Genomic DNA, 21,542 nt, shown 5'->3' with positions numbered 1-21,542 from the left:
GGAAGACTCCTTGTCTGCATATAAGAGTTGAAGCCAAAAACGCGTTCCTCTCCTCCGAAGGAACACAAACTGATGGTGGCAGAAAGTGCCAGCAGAGCCTCAAGGTGGCATTTATCAAGAATAGGGCTGGACAGCATTTGGAAGAATGGGGATATTGAGCAGCTCCAATATGAAGGTTGGGTCATTTCGTTTGTCTCCCATCTCCCCCATAACCCTTGTCTATTGGCTTTCAGGACATCTTCAAGATGGTAGGCTTGGTACAGGAGGTCATGCTGCCTTTGGGAGAGATTATGGTAATAGTATGGGTTTTCGCTTTGTGCAAGTGAACTTACAGGAGATGCTGTCAAAACTATCAACAAGATCAACTGGTGCTGATCTGAACTAAGGGTCCAAAGGTCCAGATGTGGACCATATTTGATGAAAAGCAGTCGAGGGCTGTGTTTTGAGAAGATAATGGTCAGAATCCTAGTGAAGAAGCATTATGTTGCGGCTCAAGTGCTTCACCAAGTGCAAATGCACCAAACCCACTAGAATGCAAGAGAGACACGAGGGAAGGGTTGGGGTGTATTCTTGAGTACTTTACACCTCATTGATTGCTTGAATATTTAGATGTCATCAGTTCTTTCCTTCACAGCAGCAGGACCTAGCCAGACGAAGGGTCAGGGTGTTTTCTTGTTGATTGCTACAGGATTGCATAAAATCTAAAATTGGAGATTGCTACTTTTGAGTTTGCTGTTACAATGAGTTTGAGGTGATGTGGCACAAAAGATCTTTAGCATAAGGAACATATTCTCAATCCCGAGAAAGTTAAAATTCATAAAGCAATTAATGCGCTAGATCATAAAAACACAAATCAGTTAAACCAACAAGGAAATAGACTGGAGAACCGTATTGAATTTACCGAAACTAAAGCCATATGTGGCCATTAAAGCTTTATTGACAATGATGACTCCAACAGAAGTAACAACATTGAACATCCATGAGGCCACATCTAGAGCAGCCTTCTTGCCTGCCTTGCTTGCTGGTGCCATTTCTTCTACTCCTCTCTGCTTTTATCATGAATCTCTAACTTGTAACCACCATGAAGGCAAATCTTAGGCGCCTGAAGGAAAAAAAAACTTATCATCCAACAATGCTTCCGAAAAAAAAAAAAAAGTGAGATAAATAAAGACTAGATTCAAGCATGCCTACAAAATAGAAAGCTTCCACATGTTTTACAAATAGGAACTTTAACAAAGAAATCCAGATTGAACTACAGAATAAAGAATGTTCTTGCATATATATTCAAGATCCTCAGGATTTGACATCTTAATTTCTCAATGACCTAAATAAGAAACACCCCACGACTGCAATATCATTTCTAGTTTTCTGCACAACTTCAACAAAAATCCAGAAATTCATAATTCTAGAACCTTAGCAGGTACTATTCCTTGAAACATGTTCAGTCCAGTGAATCGACAATGCTGAATCCAATAGAATGAGTGGTGTCCGATTAGGTGTGAGCAGTGTTTTAAATAGTGAATAGTGTGTAGCATTGCGTTCACCCCTTTGAAGCATGAGGCATAAGCTACATAACGTGTAGCGTAAGCTACACAACTGAATTTTTAATCAAGGTGCTTGGTTGCACCTGTCACGCCCCAAACTCGGGAACCGGGCTCACAAAATTCTCAATTGCCAAATCTAGTGCCGACAGCCTCCGTAGTACCCCATTCTTGGCTCCCAGCTCCCATACGCCAGGTTCCGATCCTGGGATCCTATAAGGAGGATTTTCAGGATGATTTTTTTTTTTTTGGTAAAGGAGCATAACCACGTGTATCCAAATCACAAAAACTTCATCACCACATATCCACTAATATAATCTTTGAGTACAATGCTGGAAAGGGAAATATAAGATATAATCAAAACTCAAAAGAATGGGCTCATGCTCCGGGCTCAATGCTGTTGATACGCCCTAGCATCACCTGCAGCATAAACAAACGTGCATAAGCTTCCTACAAAGCTCAATAGAGTGTGTATGTGCATGCACAATGCATATGACAATAATACAGATATCAGAGTATGCGGAAGATGGAGAGCTAAACTACAAAGTCCATGAATATTATTAGCCATACCAAGGCTATGCAATGCAAGGCCTACGTGGCCGAATATCATATGCTTGGGATGCAACGCAAACATGTCAATCCTCAACTAGTCCACATATAAGTATAATTCGTATCTGGAAACATCACTGAGGTCTAGTACACTCCAACACTGGTTGCCTCCCCATCACGTGCATGACCAAGTGAGTGGAAGAGATCTCACTATCCGCCTACCAGTGGTATGTTAATGCCGATACGACTCGTCAATAGCGGACCAATTTGCGAGCTGGTCAAACTCAACCTAGCTTACAGCCCCCTACCCTTGGGCAGATAAGGTCACACCCCTTTTCAACTGACCACGATACAGTGGGAGACGCGACCTACTAGTATTTGGCACTCAGGCGCTCATGTTATCCACTCGGTCTCGACGTTGAAGCATCATACTGGTACCACAATGGTTTAGGGACTTTCACCCAAGAACATCTATAGCGCCCTAATGCTAAAACAGATATTTCCGGTATCCAATCCAGCCATCCACAACATGCCTATGGAGGCTATAACCCTGATGCTGATTGGGCGTGAAGTGATCGTGACATACAAGATGAGAAATGCATGAGTCATACTATCCAAGTCATGCATCAAACCTGCGCGTACCGCGCGATCATGTGGGGCAACCCTATCTCATATGAGGTCCCCTAAGTATCTCAAGCACAAAGGCGTATGCTATGACCAATCATCATCCACAACATGCATACAAATGATGCGTATTGGCATATAACTAGGCATGATATCTTTATACTAAGCATATTCTTAGTGTGTCCTATTAGGCCAAGTACACTAGCATGTTATCAGACATATCAGGTGGTAATCGGCCTTAATTGGCACATCATATACAGAGAGTGGGAATTGAATGGTAGACCCCACTAGAAATATAGAAGTCTATGTGGTGTGGCCCACATTAGACTAACATCGGCTCCTTAGGTAGCCTATAAGGCATGAGTAAAATACATACACTAAGGCGGGGTCCACTGGGAGTGACTCGGATGGACACCCACATGTACAACATGTGTGCCACTAGGCTACCAATCTATTTGGGCACATGGCTCAAAGATGATGTCCCAAAACAATTAGATTATCAACGGCATCGCTTAATTACTTTAATAGGATGATCTACACCATCTGATCATTACTAATGTAAACCGGTGGTTACAGATCATTGGTTAGTCACTAAGATGTGATCCTATGCTTATGGTCATCTGAGTCTTGGGATTTCATCATTTCGAGCAAGGTATATGCTTATGGATTTAATAAAACCATAGTGTCAACATCCACATGCCCACTAATTAGGGATTTGAATCCATGATGCCAAACATAACTAAAAATCCAAGGGATCCGGGATCTAAGGATTCCCAAGTCCAAGAAATCCCAAGTCTAAAGGTTTCTTCCCCCACATTTGGTGCATCCCACCTAAGATTTGGATTGGCCTAAAATTTTGGGACTTTGGTCTAACATGACCTGAGAGAAGGATGGGCGGCGTGGACGGCACATAAACCTCAAGGTGGCTACCAAAAATGGGCAGCACTCCCTGCCCACTGTTTCCCCTGGTATGATCGGCCTGGGAGTTGGATCATCCTAATTTTAGGGCTCAAGGCCTAACATGATCTAGCAAGATGGATGAACAAAGTGGATAGGATACATACGTCATGTAAGGTCCCACGTGTGGGCCCCATTCTCATGCCCCTGCTAGGCGTCCGCCCATCTAGGCGTTGGTAACAGCGCCAGCATGTGGCTGGCGTCCAGCAACCTCTTTTTTTTTTTTTTTTGTTGCACTTCTAAAGTGGGTCCCACTTGGATAATCCGACCTGTTCACCGCGTAGTCCAGGTCAAGAGAAGTCTAGTAGGCGCTGAGTTGGACTGATTTGGAAGAACGGAGACCCCACAGTGGGCCTTGGAAGGTTTCAATAGCAAGATTTTATTTCCCTTTGTTCCGCCCACTAGAGACTCAGATCTGCCTCATATTTCGGCCCAAGGCCTAAAGTGATCTGGAGAAGTCGGTGAACGGCACGTATTACACGAAAAGGATCAAGATGGGTCCCACTTGTGAGATCCATACCCGGCCAGAACGAGTTACCACCCAGCATGCATCAACGTGCTTGGCCCTTTTTTTTACTATTATATTTTTTTGTTTTGGATACACTATCAAAGTGGGTCCCATGTGGATGATCTGATCCGTCCACCACGGAGGCCAACTAGATTGGAGGCCAATGGCCCTAATTTGGGCTAGTTCGGATGATCAGGGACCCCATAGCAAGCCTTGGAAGGTTTCAACATATGGGCATTGTTTGCCTTAGTGCGGTCCACTAGATGGTTGGATCAGCCAGGTTTTTGGGGCTCTACAGCCAAAATGAGCCAGGAAAACAGATGGGAGGTGTGGATCTAAGAAATACATCACAGTAGGTCCCATGAGTGGAAACCCACCCCACGGCTCCCATGCAAAAGCATCAGTGACGCAGGCTTACCAGCCTCCTATTCTTCACACAGTGTGGCCTACCTAGGATGTGGATCGGCTTGGAACTTGAGCTCAATGGCCAAAATGGTCTAATGAAGCGTATGGACAGAGTGGATGGGACGCATACATTAACGTGGGTCCCACAAGTGGGGACGCCACTCCTCCAAGCAGAACTGCTACTGGGCAGCAGCGTCCAGAGACACTACTTCCATCCAGCAACCATGGTTGCTGCCCTTCCTTCTTTCTCAGTTGTGTTTAAGGGTGGTGGGGTCCACCTTGACAAATCTACTCCCTCCATCAAACTATTCAGCACATGGTGGGCCAAGGAGCTTTGTATCAATTTGATTTTTGGTGTATCCCCACCATCCAAATATGTACAATCTCTACTCAATAGGTTAAATGGAAAATAAACATCATGGTGGGCCATACAAGGTAATCCACACTGTGATAGCGTACGAGGCACACTCTGATACAATCTCTACTCTCTTAATCTCTCTTTACTCTTGCTAGAAAATGGTAGAAATGAGAGGGAGTGAGGGAGTTTTTGTGATAGAGATTTTTGGGTATATAGGAAATTATGAAAAGAAAGAGGGGTAAAATGGGAAGAAAAATAAGGAAAGATTGATGGCTAACATAGGTAGGGATATGGGTTGCATGAGAAAGGCATGGGCTTGTTTGACTAATGGGGAGAGAGTGACATGAGTGATGGATGGGTTGATTAATGGATATATTGATTTGACAACATTGGGATTTGTGCAAGTGGGGCCGCGTGCGTTGTGCGGCCCACCTCGGATTGTGCCAAAATTGCAAATTCTAATCTAGGGATAGAAAAGGGGCGTGCCGCGCGGCGTTGGAATCGTAGCGCCCTTGCGGTCGCTAGGGTACGAGTCTCGTCGTATTGCAGTACAAAAATAGGGCCACGATCAAAACTCGCTAATCTGGTCCATTGGGAATGTGTCGGCACTGAAAATGAAGCATTAAAAATGTTAATAATTTTTAACATTTTTATGCCTCACAGGGTTACGGGTCTTACAACACCAATGTCATGATATTCTATGCCAAATTAGACTGATTAATAATGAAATTTAACAAAATTTCATGATAATTCGTGCAATAAAATGCAACATAAAGTAATAGGAAAGGGAAACAATTAAGTATAAAGGTAAAGAAAGAGCAATGAAACTAATTTAATATTGTTATTTATATTATTTTATTGAAAGCATTAAAAATGTTAATTAATTTTTATTGGAAATGGAAAAATGTAACAAATCATTGAAAACATCATGTCATCAACATAGCGTGTAGCGTATGCAAACTATGATGTAGTGACGTGTAGGCTACATTCCACTTAAGCTATTTTCATGAGCTATGTAGCATTAAGGATTTGCTATGCTAATTAGCGTAAGCTACTCGATACATAGCGTAGCTATTTAAAACACTGGGTGTGAGAAGGGGCTTTGGTGAGGAGATCAAGGGAGGGGTTGAAAAATGCATGGAGGTTGGGTGTCGGTCAGCCATAGGAGGAAACCTTCTGAGGTTAATATAGGGGGTAGAAGGTCAGGACTACTGGTGGAGCTCCCTGATGAGGACATCACATCACATACACATTTGCATCCGTATCAGAGGAGGAGGTGAGCCACCACGATTTCTCTATAGTTAGATGAGTATCTATGTTGAAGACCCCATGTGCATGTGCAAGCATTTGGAAGACCCCACACTAGGAATATGCACATGGGTTGCTTTAGGGAATGATTTGGACCGTTGGATTTCGGGGACGTGACGATCAGGCTGTTGGATCGCATGGATTACATGATCGGGTTGTTGATCATGCACCCTTCTCGTTATCATAGAACACATTTATGTTTTAGGATTTAGTTTATGATTGATTTATGCTTTAGGACACCTTATGAGTGGTTTTATTTGATTTTTCATTAGACTAAGGTTATTTTGGCTGAAAGTTATTAAACAAGGTTTATTTTGTAATTTTGAAAGTTCCTGAGACTATATAAAGAGCAGGGGGACCTCCTTAGTGTGGGTTTTTGGAAATCGTGAAGCATGAGTAAAGGTCTTATGTCACTTCCTGCAGTCGAAACTACCGCCCGAGCCTCTCCCAGCATGTGGCAACTCGGGAGCATGCCACGTGTTGACAAGTGGGGCGACTCTCTTGCCTTTATTTACGACCGCGACATTTGGACTATTCAGGCGTGGGAAAAGAGTCTCCTTCTGACGTGTGTCCGTTGCTCGACGGGTGTCAAGCGAATCACAGTTGGAGCGAAATGGTTCGGTCAAGGCTTGCAAGGTTGGATTTGGCTCAGTATCCAAACCAAAGTTGAAAACTAGATTTAGAGCGGGGCACCACTCGCTACCTACTCCTGCGGCGCAATTAAGACCACAGCCAAACCAAAGTTGAAAACTAGGTTTAGAGCGGGGCACCACTCGCTACCTACTCCTGCGGCGCAATTAAGACCACAAGCTATCTCTACATTGGACAGGGAGCCACCAATCGTCTGCCTTTCAATCTGGGCCGCACAGATCCCTGCTCGAAGATCTGATATTCTAGGGGTGCAATTCGATTGTGCACCTTCTTCTTCACTATGCCAAATGACATGGCCTCTCATCTCCCTACCCGGCTCTCAAAGCCTCTAAAAGGCCCCCATCTTAGTTGTAGACCTTCCACTACCTCTCACTAGACCGACATCTCGATCTTGCTTTCGCTGATATACACCACAACAATCTATGGAATGCTTTGATCCTTCTTCCTCCTTATGCAAACTCTAGAAACCCCCATCTCTTCTTCATTTTCCGTCAGAGGATCTAGGAGCACCATTTCTGCCAAGCAGGAAGCTAATGGCGTTAATCGATTCTGAGAAACAGACCTCGAGCGAAATCCCCCATATGAAATACCATTCCTCCACTGAGCTGAACACTGAATACTCCTCCCATCTAAGAATCTGTTATATGGGGCCTTCCTTGTACAAAACTTTTGCCATGATCAACAAATTGACTATGATATCTTGGCACAAGGAGATCCATACCTCATTAAAGCCAATCGGTTTCAGCAAAAATTTGTCTCGCCCCAATCTGCAAGTATCGCCAAGCTAGTCCCTAATCTGGGAAAAGTCAGCCCCCTCTTTGGTTATAACAACCACCAATTGAGTCAAGGACTGCCAAGCATTGGAAATCACCTCCTATTTCATTCTAACCACCTGTTCTCCCCCACGTAAGTCCATTGTGATCATTTCCTCTCCAGGATTTTCTAACGGAATGATACAATCTGAAGTTTTGGCTAGCTTATCTCAGCCAAAACAACCTCTTTGTACATGAAATGGGATGGACCGCTCTTGGGAGGGTGCTAATGCTCCGATACTCAATTTCACTTCTCTGCTACAACCCTTTCTTTTTTCTTTCTTTCTTTTTTTTTTTTTTCTACAACCCTTTCTAATTGTGAAGATGTCTCTGCTACCATAAGGGGTCTCCTTGCATTCCTGTTGCATTCTGAACCGAAATGCGCCCTCTGTACCAGCAATTTCTTACCCCTAAAACTCTCTCCATGCAGTAACTTCACAACTCTGGCAAGCTCCTCCTTCGAGCTCATCCGAACAAACGCAAAATCCCCTGCTTGTCCCCTTATTCTTATCTCCAGGAAGGACTACATCCATCACAGCGCCGACTCTACGGAAAACCCTTGAGAATTTTATAGGGAGCCATCCCTCCGGAAATCCCTCTACAAAGAGGGTTGGATAATCTGTCGGTGATGGTCCGATTCGTGCCTTCTTGTCAGGATCTAGATTTCTTTTACTGATTTGCATCCAACCTTCTCCATCATCGTTCTTCCCCTTAGAATCTTCATTACTCCCACCTGGAATAGCTCCTTCGAAGAACGTCTCTCCCAACTGTTTATTCCCAACAAGAGCAGCTACCTCGCTTAAGTGTTTGAGGTTGGATCCCGAGTCAATGTTGGGAGGATGCTCGCTTTCACATACCAAGGTGATGTTGGGAGGATGCTTCTTATCCATTTTTTTGCGATTCAAGTATTAAGATCTCATTTTTCATCTTTGTCTTGGTTGCTAAAGAGAAGCAAAACAATTGGATGTTCTACCTACTTTATGAATATCAAGACTTGGTGCCCAAAGAACTCTCAGGTGAACGCCTAGACCTCCTCCTATGAGGAATTTTCATCACTATATTGACTTTGTACCAAGTTGAACATGCCGAATCTTTCGCATTACTGAATGAGTCCCCAGTCAAATAAGATGAATTCCAACTAATTGAGTGGTCCGGAATTTAAAAAATAAAAATAAAAATAAAAATAAGAAAGAGAAAAAAGAAAAAAGATTAAGGATATCAAAGGAGCAAGGCCAAGTACTGAGAAGATGCAAATGAACATCACTATGAGAAGATATATTAAGAAGGTAACTTGTGAGGTAGGATGAGTGAAACTAGCCTAGGATGAATGACGTGAGATCAAACTACGTGTCAATTTAAGTGTTCAACAAGTCAAGCACATCCATATTATAAGTTATGAAAATTCAGATTAACCACTCAATGGACCTAGGCTATCACTTACACAGTGCATGAAAGTATAAAATATCACAAGAGTGGCCCACTTGGAAGTTGGAACTTCCAATCTAGCATAGGTAGGGCAATATTCACATGAAGAAACAATGGCACTATAAAAATCAGATTTGGGGAAAATGGGTTTGTTTGAAAATCAGATTTTTTTTTATTTTTTTTAAAGGGGGTTTTGGGAATTAGGAATCGAGGTTTGGGGATTTTGGGAATTAGGGACTCAAGGACTTAGGGATTTAGGGTTTTAGGAAATTGGGGATTACGGTTCTAGGTTTAAGATTGATGCTAGGGTTAGCAAAAGGGTGTAAAGGATGATGTAAGGAGAAAGAATATGTAAAAAAGGAGGGGATAGGGTTGTCCATAAGGCTGATCCGTATGGACGCACATATGGACATGGGTGTGTGTTCAATGGATGGTTGAGTTTTGATGGGTTTGATGAGGAAAGGTTTCAAAAAAAAAAAAAAAAAGGATGTGGATGAAAGGGTTTTGGTTTTAGAGGAGTTGTAGAAAAAGAAAGAAGAAGAAAGTGAAGAGAGTTGTGTACCTAGTTGGAGAAGAGAGGAAGAAAAGAACTTTGGAGGAGTCCACCACCAAGCAATCTTCTAGCCCTTCCACAATCCGATTGGAAAGGAGGGTTTTCTCACAAACCCTAAAGATAAAGAATGGCTTTTCTCAAGAGAGACAAGTCTTTTGTTTTCTTTTACTCAAAACACCATCGACAAGATCCAATGGTCGAATCAACACAAAAATAAAAACCTATTACTAAAAATGTCTCCTAAGCAACCCACATGCATCATCCCAATGTAAGGTCTTCCTGATGTACGTCCAATGCATATAGGGTCTTCAAAGTGGTCCGACGGGCCCCATCTGGAACTCGTCTCCTATCCACAGAGAGGGTTGCGCTGATGTCGGTGGTCGCCTCTAACATACTCGAGTAGGTCCTCTGATGTCCCCATCAACTTGGCTATGGTTTATCTCCATAAAGAAAAGTTTCCAAGAAAAACTTACATCAAACTCAAGTCCAAAAAGATTGGAACGTGCCGTGTCAAGAGAAAATTGGGTTATAACATTTTTGTGATCAACTTGCAAGAAGACTTGGATATCTCACCAACTTTCGATGTAGTGGGTTTGTTAGAGTACCATGGTGAGGTGCTTGATATACAAGACAAAGTTATTGCCAATGTGGACAAACAACTCTCGAAGAAGTTGAAGAAGAGTTGCACATGAAGACTATTAACACCCAATAGAAGCAATACAAGCAGAGTACCTGGTGAAATCGAAAAACAAGCCATATTCTGGATGCATATAGATTACGGGCAACGAGTCGAAAAGATTGAATCCAGGCCTCCGCTACTTTTACGAAGCATCCAACTTGCCAAAGTCGAGTTCTTTCCAACTAGGGAGGAATGATGTAGGCCCATCATAGGGCCCAACATGTGCTGATTTTGAGTTATTTGTTGCGAGTTATGGGGCCTAAATATTAGAGATCACATATACCTTATTTGGAGGATAGCGGGATGATGTGGAAGATATCAATGAAGATTTTAGAATTATTTAGTAGATTTGTGCTATTTTAGGCCAAATCTTTGTATGTAGGATTGCTTTTATCTTAAATAAATTATAGATTGATTTAAAATCAATATAATAGTTGAGGGATCTTCATTAAAGATTCATAGGAATTGTCCTTATGGTCTATAGAGGGAGGGGGAGTGTAGGAGGTAAGCACCCCATATTTCTAAGTTTGCGAGTTTTCTTTAAGTATTTTTTTTTTTTAAGGTGAGAACACACACACTCTTACAACCCCACACACACAAACATGGGCTCTCAAATCCATGACCTCAGAGTGGAAACACTCAATGTTTACCACTGGACCCATGAGTGGAGATCCCTTTCTTAAGTTTCGTAAGAGAAGAAGTTAAATATCAACAAAGTTATTTTTTCCCACTACTCAAACATTCTTGTCTGTGTAATCTTGCCCATTACTTAGCGATTGACGTGTCGAGAACTCATTGACGTGATAACCGGGTTGCACCAATGTGCTAGCAAGTTCAACTTGGGTTTATAGAAGGGAGGCACATGGTTGCAAAATACAGATGCATTGTGGCAAGCCTCTCACTTCAATTGTCTAGGTTTACTAATCCCATGCACGCATAGCCAGCTATGTGTGCGTGATACAAGCTCTCAATCAGCTGGGTGCAAGTATGTACAGGTCACATCCCAAAAAATAGGATGTTCCACTTGTCATGTGAGCAACAACTCACGAGATAAATGGATGGTTGAAGAAGTTTGCCAGTCCATTCAATATACTTAAGAGCTTGAAGAGCAAACTGCCTTGATTCTTTGATTAGGCTATTAGCATCTTGGAGTCCATCTATAGGCAGGTTGGATCTCACACACATGTTCATTCATGTGGCAACTTTATTCATGCGGGGATATAGACATGGGTTTAGCAAGCTCCTGAATGCTATTGTTAGAATTTTCACAAACATAGGAAACTAACCTATGCTACACCACAATGTCTCTACAAGGCAGGTCATCTTCATGCCCCCACATCCACCGCCCATGTGTGCCATATGGCAAACAAGTATAAGATCCAAGTTGTTAGGTCATCCACATGTTACGAAAAAAAAAAAGTGAATGGCTGAAAAAAGACAAAAAAATATATAAAAAAATAAAAATAAAAATTAAAAAATTAAAAAATTAAAAAAAAAAAACTCGGATAAGTTTTTATAGGTCTACCTTTTCTAACATTGTGGCCAACCTAAAGAGTGGACCAAACTTTTGGGCCAGATCATCTTCATGGTCAAATCTATCTAATAGAGGCGTTGGATCTTGCTTATTCATGTTGCAATGACCCATCTTGAATGTCATACCAACCTTCAAGGTGTATTAAAGAGGAAATTATGTTTACTATTAGGTATTGTACGCATGTGCAAGATCTTGGCCATTGATCGGGCAACGCACATTGCGAGCATTTCCCCCGATCATTAATAAAGAAGCCTGACCTAGCCCACCTATTGAGTACTAATTTCAGCTGGTGCATGTGCAATTTAGATGCTTAATGAATGGCTTTGATCTCACATAAAAATCTCCTAGTTGGACTCCAATTGTACAAATCGCTTTTGAAATACAAGCTCGCATCTATTTTGTAGGGCCTTTTGGTTGATCAAATTGGATGAATCTTTGCGAATCGTGTTAGGCATTAGGCATCCGGTATGTATATACATATGCATATATATAGATGCAGCTACACACGCACACATGCATGCATACATATATACAGGCTAAAAACATATGCATGCTTTTTGTGGTATTCTCCATGCTTGGATATGACGGGCCATCGGCTTCCATATAGAAATCCCATCAATTCAATAACACAAGTTGAAAAAAAAAATAAAATTATATATATATATATATATATATATATATAGCTCTCACATTGATTACATATATGATTTCTAAGATCATTGTACATATGTGATGTGGATCTTCAGATCTTATCCATAGAGGTCTGCTACAAGATATCAAAGTATTGCTTCCGTTAGGTTGGGACTTCAGCCATTGAATCTCCCACATGTGCAACGTACATGTCCAAATGGGGGGGTAAAGACTTTGGAGATCTCTTAATGTAGCATCTTGACTAGTTTTTCAAAGCATTCCTAGAGCCTTCAACATTCCTATACACGAAGCACCCTCCTATTTTCTTCTTTTCTTCTCCTTTGGATTCAATTTTCTTTTACAAGTCTAAACCTCATGTAAATCATTCCCACTCTGTCCCCCACACTTAGAATGATAAGTTAATAAAAGTATGATTATCAAGCCTATTGCCACAAGAAATTAGCAAATCCTGCTATTACTAACAAATATGTTTATCGGAGTAATTTAGTAGAGATGTTGTCCTGCTTCACTTACATTTTGCATACACTAAAAACCATAAAAAATAAAGTAAAATAAAACTTATTTTCTACTTTAGGTTAAGTGACTAATGTGCCAAGGCTCCGGCTTTTATTTATTTGATAAACAAATTCTTTTGACGGAAATATAGATGAACTCAAAATTTAAGCCCTAAAGGAACAAAACCTTCACAAGTTATATTATAGAAGAGTGATCATAAAGCGTTCAACGTGCTTGCTTGAAGGTCGTACTAGACAACAGTGAAGAGTCCCTTGATTGAAGATTATCTTCATCTATAACGAATGGAATCTATTGCAAAGGCAACATGAACCCTCTTCTCAAATGTGTCCCTCTGCTCTAAGCGGAAGATTGTTTTGCTGATCTTCTATGGCTGCTGAGACATCAACTCAATGTAATTTTTAAGTGACTATAGACAGGAGGAAATCACTCCATTTCTGATCCAAATGAAAACAAATACATCACCCCCATATCATCATGCAAAGAAGAAAAATGTCAACTATCAACTGATAGCAACCACACCGCAGAAGTTCAACAACTTGCAGAAATTCCAGAAGCCTGCACTTTTCAATGTCTAAAATTAACAGAGCAATCCCCTAAAATTAGTTAATGTGAACATAGAATATAGCAAAGCACACAGCTACTAAAGGATACACCTATTATCTAGTGTCAACAACTTCGACAACTACCAAAAGCCAGAAATCGACTTATTGAGAAATTTCACTCATGAAAACGTACTAATTTTGTGGAAACCATTTAGTTAAGCTAGTCCTTTATTAAAGGGATTTTTCCATATAAATGATTTAACTTTTAATTGGTTTCCTCAGAAACCACCTACTTTAAAAGCTATTCAAAATAAACAATTAGATTTTAGGCTTATGGAGGAAAAACCAGCCACTTTGACTTCAACTAACGGAGACTTAACCAAAAGGGCCGTTAGTGGCTGAAAAGATGGTTTTGCCCCTGAGCTTAACAATTTCACCTTAGGCACCATTTTGCGGTTGGCCATTGAGATGGCATGGCCCACTGATGTTTCTATGACATCCATAGCCTCCATCCATTTAGGCTGCAAAAAGCCCAAAAAGTCGGTAGATTCAAAACTCAAGTGCGCCATACAAGAAGATATAGTGGGGATTGTCCCCACTGTTGAAACATTCTAGGGGCCTAGAGAAGTTTTGGGTAAGGATGACCTTTGCGCCCTCCCTTCAACTTAATGTGAATAAGCAAATGAACGGATTGGATTGCGTAGTAAATGGATAGTTGGGTGGGGTAACTTATTAGCTATGGGATTTCTGGCCATTTACAAAATAAGGTATGGAAAACATGTGGATTTTCTGACAGTATGGCTTTCTTGATCAATGGCTTAAGTAGGCATTTATTTATAATAAGTTTTGAAAGTAGGGGTCTTTTTTAGGTAATATTACTGAAGGATAGACGTTTATATGGAAAATCCCTTTATTAAACAAGGTATGGATTTAGTGCACAAAGACCAACAAAGCCAAGTTGACTTCACCAAGATCTGAGTCAATCAGTCAAATAACCAGTTTTGTAAGAGAAACTATTAATCAGTCAAATAACCAGTTTTGTAAGAGAAACTATCAATCGGTCAAATAACCAGTTTTGTAAGAGAAACTATGTCCTGCTCATACGAAAACATATAGTTCGCTATGTTTGCTGATAGTGGATTTTGTATATGTGCCATGATGTTTTGGTGATCCAATCAATTGATTTAGTGGTCATGTCATTAGAATGGGCATGAAGAGAATATTTTCCACATTGGAAGATACCCGTAGGCTTGATGGGATCGCTGCAGACATTTTTATGGGCAGTGTTGGGATCTTCACCCTCATTTACATCCTAAACCTAAGAAAGCGGCTAACAGTGTTGATGCTGAGAGGAAGCCTGTTTGGAATGCACCAGACCCAAGCATGGCCAGGACCCATTTCGGGCGAAAATGGACAAGCCCAAGCTCAGGCCATCCTAAAAATGGGAGGCCTCAGCACAAGGCCGAGTCTGGCCTGTGTCAGAAATGGGAGACCCGAGCCTGACCCTAACTAGGGCCCAATCTGAAAACTTTTCTAGAGGAAATTGAAGGTTTTATGTATTGTTGGGACCATGATTTGGTGAACCAAACTGTTTTGATGGACATACCTATAGAGATGGGATTCTTTAAAATCTTTACCATCAACCCTATAGATTGGAAATCTTATAGAACATGACAGCAAATAGAAGAAATCAGCCATTATTTTCTTTGCAGGCCTGATGTTTATATCTCTCCATTTGTCATTTCACAATTTCAGAAACCCTAATCTAACACAAACATGGGAAATTGCCAAAATGCCAAATTTCTACAAAATCTACCAAAAACATTTCAGCAAAAAATCAAATAAAATATATGATGTGGACATCCGACCATTTAGGGTGTACCAGAGGAGGAGGAAATTGGCCCAGCCTTCGCTTTGGCTCAATGACTTGTACATGGGCCCGGGTGGGCCGCACTGAAGACTTCAAGACCCCACATGCATGATCGTGAATCTTCGAAAACCCTACACTAGGAAGATGCACGTGGGCTACTTAGTTGAGGAGTCTTGACAGTCGGATCCCGAGGACACGACGATCGGACCGTTGGATCGTGTGGATCCTTCAATCAGACGGTTGGATCATTGTGATCCTTGATCTCTTTGATCATGAATGTTTGGATTAGCATATTTTATGTTTTTGTTGATTATTCATAAGTTTAGGATTAACAAATTTATGTTTTATGGCATCAGAGGACATGTGAAACATTTTTATTTGAGGGGCATTATTGTAAAAATGCATTATTGAAGCCATAAAGGAGGGACGTCCAGCCCCAACCCTTAGATTTTGGAATGAAAAACTCTCTTTTGCTTAGAAAAAGCATCCTCTCTCATGTGAAGTGGGAATATCTTGTGAAAAGATGCTATTTTGGTGTGACTCCAAGGGTGTGATGCCCATTATCTTATTCTTCTCTCTCATTCTCTACAATCGAGGTATTTTCTTCTACTTTCTCCTTCTCCATCTCTCTCAATCTCTCTTTATTTCTCTCTATCTCTTCCTTTTCCTTTTGTTCTCAATCAAAACCCATCCCCATCACATCCAAAACCACCTAAACCGTACGGACCAAACCCCTAGACCATACGGATGTATGGGTGTGACCGTATGGATGTACGGCCATCCATACGGCCAGCCCTCCCTCTCTCTCTTTCCCTCTTAATCCTTGCTCCTTTTCCCCTTTAAGATCCCTAGCCCTAAGCCTAAGACCAAAACCCAATACCCCATTTCTCCACAAACCTTAATTCTCCCTAATCCTAATTCCCAAATCCCCAAATTTCCTTAACCTAGAATTGCACCAAATCAGTCCATTGAGTTAGAACTATGCCTATTCTAATGTGAGAGTTCCAATCTCTCATTGGGCCTTAGGTTTTCATGCTTACATGATTCATGCTTGTGTGGGATTGTGAATTTAACATAAATCTGAATTTTATGGCCTTTTTGGTACTCTTTTAATCATGGTAGGATAGCATGTTATCATATTTGATCTACTTTGATTAATCTATTAATAATCTCCTGCATCCAAATAGTTCGATCACACGTCTTGCATCAATACGTCAACAAAATCTACTAAAAAAAGGAAAAATCACGAAGAGCATAAATAAAAACATACCAAAATAGGAAAAACGCAGCATTCGATCTACTCACAACAGAGAAAACGGATGAAGTAGACTAAAAAACCAAGTTTCTACAAAAATTAATCATATAAAACATAAAAGACCTAAATAATATAAAAAAGAACACAAGAAATCAACGGACAGCATCTGATCTACCAAAAACTAAGAATTCTGAATCGCAATTAAAACAGCAGCAGCAAATGCATCAAATCATGGACAATAATCAGATTCAATCGAAGAAAATTGGAGGTTTTTAAACAATGACCTTTAAAATCTGGTGAGAAATTGAAATCGCAAGATTTCAAAGGGACAAAGGAATGGCGTGATCACATTTTGGCTGTCAGTATTTATACTGGATCTTTTTAACAGTGGATATTAAAGGGTACTAAGACTCATATGTTAGTTCTGCAACATTAAAATAATTGGTGGTGACTCTTTGAGCATACTCATGGAATCATTTTACAGGAAACGTCCAAATCAATGTTCCAACTGTGGATGGATCATAACCGAAAACTAAACCAGCAAGATAATCCTAAAAGTCTGATTTTTTCAGTTTGAATGTTAACCTCTCTCAACTCAAGGTTGTACAGAGCGAGCAAATCTCTCTTCTTTGGTCAATTATGAATCGGGCTCTAGTTCATGTTCCATCATCAAAGGGCATAGGGGTAACTCATTGGCTCCATGAAGATCATGTCTTAGAGCATCTAGGGCCTAGATAGCAAAAGGAAAAGAGCCTAGGTGATGAGGACATCACTTCACGTACACCTTGCGTACATATCAGAGGAGGCGGGCTACACCGATTTCCCCGTGGCTTGGTGAGTATCCATGATCGTGCTGAAGAGGATTCCCTCATTGGAACTTTATCTGCATCAATAGTTTTAAAAAGTCAATCTTCTGATTTTACATGGATTTTCTCTTGTCTACGATCCTTGCTCTTCTTCGTTAAGACCTCTCCTCTGGAACGATCTAAATGAGATTAGGCTTAAATGGAATCTCCTGTGTTGCCTAGGAGAAGACTTAAACATTACTACACTTGCTTTTGAAAACTCGAAAAACAATTCTCTCAAAGTATGAAATGTGTTGTCTAACTGGATACGGGACAACGATCTAATAGATCTTCCTCTCTTGGATGTTAAATACATGTGGACCACCGGTCAGTCCCCACGATTGACAATCTTCAGCGTCGTAGTTTTCTCCTTCCCAACCTGTGCCTTCTCTGGTTCAGTGACGCGGAATCCATTACCCATCTCATCTCTTCCTCCACTGCCCTTTTGCTTTTATGAGGTTCACTTACCTAAGACCAATCGGATTCTATGGCGTTTATCCTTGCTGGTGTTCATTTGGAACATTTGGGAGGAGCGGAATTCAAGATGCTTTCGCAACAAGCGGAGCCCCTAGGAGGAATCTTTTTTGGAAAATTAAGAGGGATGTAATAAAATGGGCAGCTATTTGTTGTAATGTAGATATTCTAGTTGTGTGTTCTATTTTGGATTGTAACTAGTCCATTCTTGTTCTTTTCTGTGGCTTGTTTTCTTTCAAGCTGCGATGAATAAAATTAATGAATTATCCTTTAAAAAAAAAAAAAGAAGAAGAAAGGAACCTTCACTGCTTCCAAGACCATGTATGCTCTTCTGTTGCTGTCTCTAGGCTTTTGTTTTGGGATTTAAGGGAGTGGTTGTCCAATCTAAATCTTTTAGACAAGCTACCTACCTCCTCTCTAATATGCCTTCTATTATGTTTGTCTCTCGAGTTGTTTAGTGTTTTTTGAGGTTTTTCTTTTTCTTTTTGTGTTGTGCTTCCTCCCATGCACCCAAGCAGAACAACCTGCGTTGTTTTATTTCCTTTAATATATATATATATATATATATATATATATATATATATATATATATATATATATATATATTAGACCTCTCGCAAATCATACGGTTATGGTTCCTTGATCGGTATGATCCTAGAGATACGCTCCACCCACCATGGGACCCGAATTTGGATGGCCTAGATAGATGTCACTGGTGTTGCGTTTGAGGAAGATGAGTTGCCACCATTTTCAAGGATGCAGCTTTGGTGGATCCCTGGGGCCCACAGTGATGTATTTGTCTTATATCCACACCGTCAATCCGTTTCACCAGTTCATTTTAGGGCACGAGCCCAAAAATGCAGCAGATCCAAATCTCATGTGAACCACACCACACGAAACGGTGATGATTGACAATTAAAAGCTTTTTGCACCCTACAAAAGTTTTGCACCAGGCTGATATTTGTGTGGTCCCTTCATCCAGGTCTTTGTGACCTTATCAACAGGTTGGATGGCAAATAACATTTGGGTGGGCCCCAAGAATTTTTTAGTGGTGGGCGTTCAATCACCACTGTTTCCCGCGGTGTGGTCCACCTGAGATTTGGATCTGCTGTTTTTTTGGGCTCATGGCCTAAAATAAGCTGAAGAAACGGATGAACAGCAAGGATATAAGAAAAATACATCACGGTGAGCCCCACAGTCAGGGATCCACCGACCTCATTGGATCCGGGGATCCACTGAAGCCACATCCCATTTTCAAAATAGTAGAAACTAAGGATCGTTTGGATGCCTGTAAAATCATAAAGTGGTAATCCGATTACAAGGGGCGTTTGAATGGGTGTATTCGTAGATAAATTGCAGACTATAATCCGATTAAACATGGCAAAAAGTCATGTTCCAGAATACAGGTAAAAGGATTTCAGGTAACAGCTGTAATTTTTTAAAAATTCCAATGCGGGGAGAGTTGCGGATCTTCCAACGATCCAACACGCGAAAAAAAGAAAGAAAAAAAAGAAAAAGAAAAAGAAAAAAGAAAGATGAACATACCTTCTCTCCGGCAAGTGTCTGTAACTCAATGCTTCATCCCCAGCTCTCTCTGGTCACTGTTGCTAGGGTTGGAAACCCTCTCGTGCAAGAAACCCCTCAAACGGCGGGGCGTGGATTGGGTACTTGCCCCCACCAGGACCCAGCTAGAGACGGGAACGGATTGGCTACTCCCCCCGACACCAGCCCCGTGGCGGTGGTCGGTGCTCTGTGGGCCCCCCCCCCCATGATGTACGTGTTTCTTCCATTTTTACAGATCATTTTAGGGCTTGATACAAAAACTTATGGGCCCCCCCATGATGTACGTGTTTCTTCCATTTTTACAGATCATTTTAGGGCTTGATACAAAAACTTATACGGATATAGGTGGTCTACACCACACAGGACAAAAATAATGAATGGATATTCACAATTAAAATCCTCCTAAGGCCCACTGTACCGTTTATTTGACATCCAATCTTTTGATTTGGTCATAAGACCCAGATGAAGGGAAATAGTAAATATCAGCTTGATCCAAAATTTTTATGGCCCCCTAAACGTTTTTAATGGTCAAAATTCATTCAACACTGTTTCCTATAATGTGGTCCACGCAAGATTGCGATATAATCCATTTACTTAGTCATAATATAAAATGATATATAAAAATAGATGAACGGCATGGATGATACACATACATCATGGTGGGCCGCGCAGAGCACCGACCACCAGCCAATGGCTGGTGTCAGGGGGAGTAGCCAATCCGTTCCCGCTAGAGACGACGGTCCTGTCAGGGCTACTGTGTGGCCCACTGTGATATATTTGTATTATCCAAGCCGTACATCCATTTTGAAAGACCATTTCAGTGTATGAACCCAAAAAATGGTAAGCAGATCGAAGGCTGAGTAGACCACACCACGGCAAGCAGTGGTGACGGTGACCTACCGTTGAAACCTTCCTAAGCCAACGGTGATGCTTATTTGCCATCCAACCTGTTCATAAGGTCACATAGACTTGGATGAACATAAACACATAAATATCAGCTTGATTAGCTTGATCCAAAACGTCTGTGGCCCCATTAGGTTTTCAGCCGTAGGCATTCAATCCTCACCGTTTCTTATGGGGTGGTCCATTTGATCTACCTCATTTTTGGACTCACCAACTAAAATAATTTTCTAAGATGGATGGCCCGCACAGATAAAATACATTCATTACGGTGGTATGGATTGGGTACCACTAGGGGTGTACATTGAGTCGAACCGAGCTCGACTCGGCTCGAATACTAGCTAACCTCAGCTCGAACTCAGCTCGGCTCGGTCCTCAAGCCTAACTGGCCAGCTCAGTTCGGGCCAGCTCGGCCCAAGTTCGAGCCGAGTTCGCCATTGAGGCATTTCCACAAACACCTGAACTGCAACTTCAAAAACTCACTGTTTTACAAACAGAGGCAATGGTTTTACATGTATTTTATCAAACACCTTCTACATAACATAAAAGAAGAAAAAAAATTTAAAAAGGTATTTGTTTAATGTACATACCTTGCTTGCCACCGGCCAAACCTTCATTGCCACTAGCCAAACCTTCCTTGCCACCAACCACATCTCGTTGAGTCATTTTATCAAACAGTTGGTGAGCAACATCAATGGCAAAGTAACCAAGTCACCAAACTAATTTGATCCGAGTTGGATTCGAGCTGGATTCGATCCGAGTCAAGTCGAATTGGGGCCAGCTCGAACTCAGCTCGAACTCATTTTCGAGCTTAAAAAATCAACTCGACTTGGCTCAAACTCAACTTCGAACCGAGTCGAATCAAGCTTTTTCGAGTCGAGTCGAGCTAGCTCGGTTCGTGTACACCCCGAGGTACCACCCCTACATGGACCTAATTAGAGAGGGATGATCCCCACAGGGTTCTTTGGGCTACCACGATTAATATGTTTTATCCACATCGTTCATCCATTTTGAATGGTCAT

General features: G+C 41.3%; 1 long non-coding RNA gene across 1 annotated transcript; it reads right to left on the bottom strand.

The window, feature by feature from the left end:
- Positions 1 to 839: 839 nt before the first annotated feature.
- Positions 840 to 19,709, bottom strand: LOC131250196 (uncharacterized). Its single transcript, XR_009173130.1, has 3 exons — positions 19,603 to 19,709; positions 13,281 to 13,505; positions 840 to 1,102 (listed from the first exon to the last, which is right to left on the bottom strand). It is a non-coding gene; the product is annotated as an uncharacterized LOC131250196 (long non-coding RNA).
- Between the last annotated feature and the right edge of the window lie 1,833 nt (positions 19,710 to 21,542).

The sequence above is a fragment of the Magnolia sinica genome, chromosome 1 (genome assembly GCF_029962835.1).
Source record: "Magnolia sinica isolate HGM2019 chromosome 1, MsV1, whole genome shotgun sequence".
Classification (NCBI taxonomy): domain Eukaryota; kingdom Viridiplantae; phylum Streptophyta; class Magnoliopsida; order Magnoliales; family Magnoliaceae; genus Magnolia; species Magnolia sinica.
The sequence above is the reverse complement of the archived record's forward strand: the minus strand, read 5'-3'. Positions and strand labels throughout refer to the sequence as shown.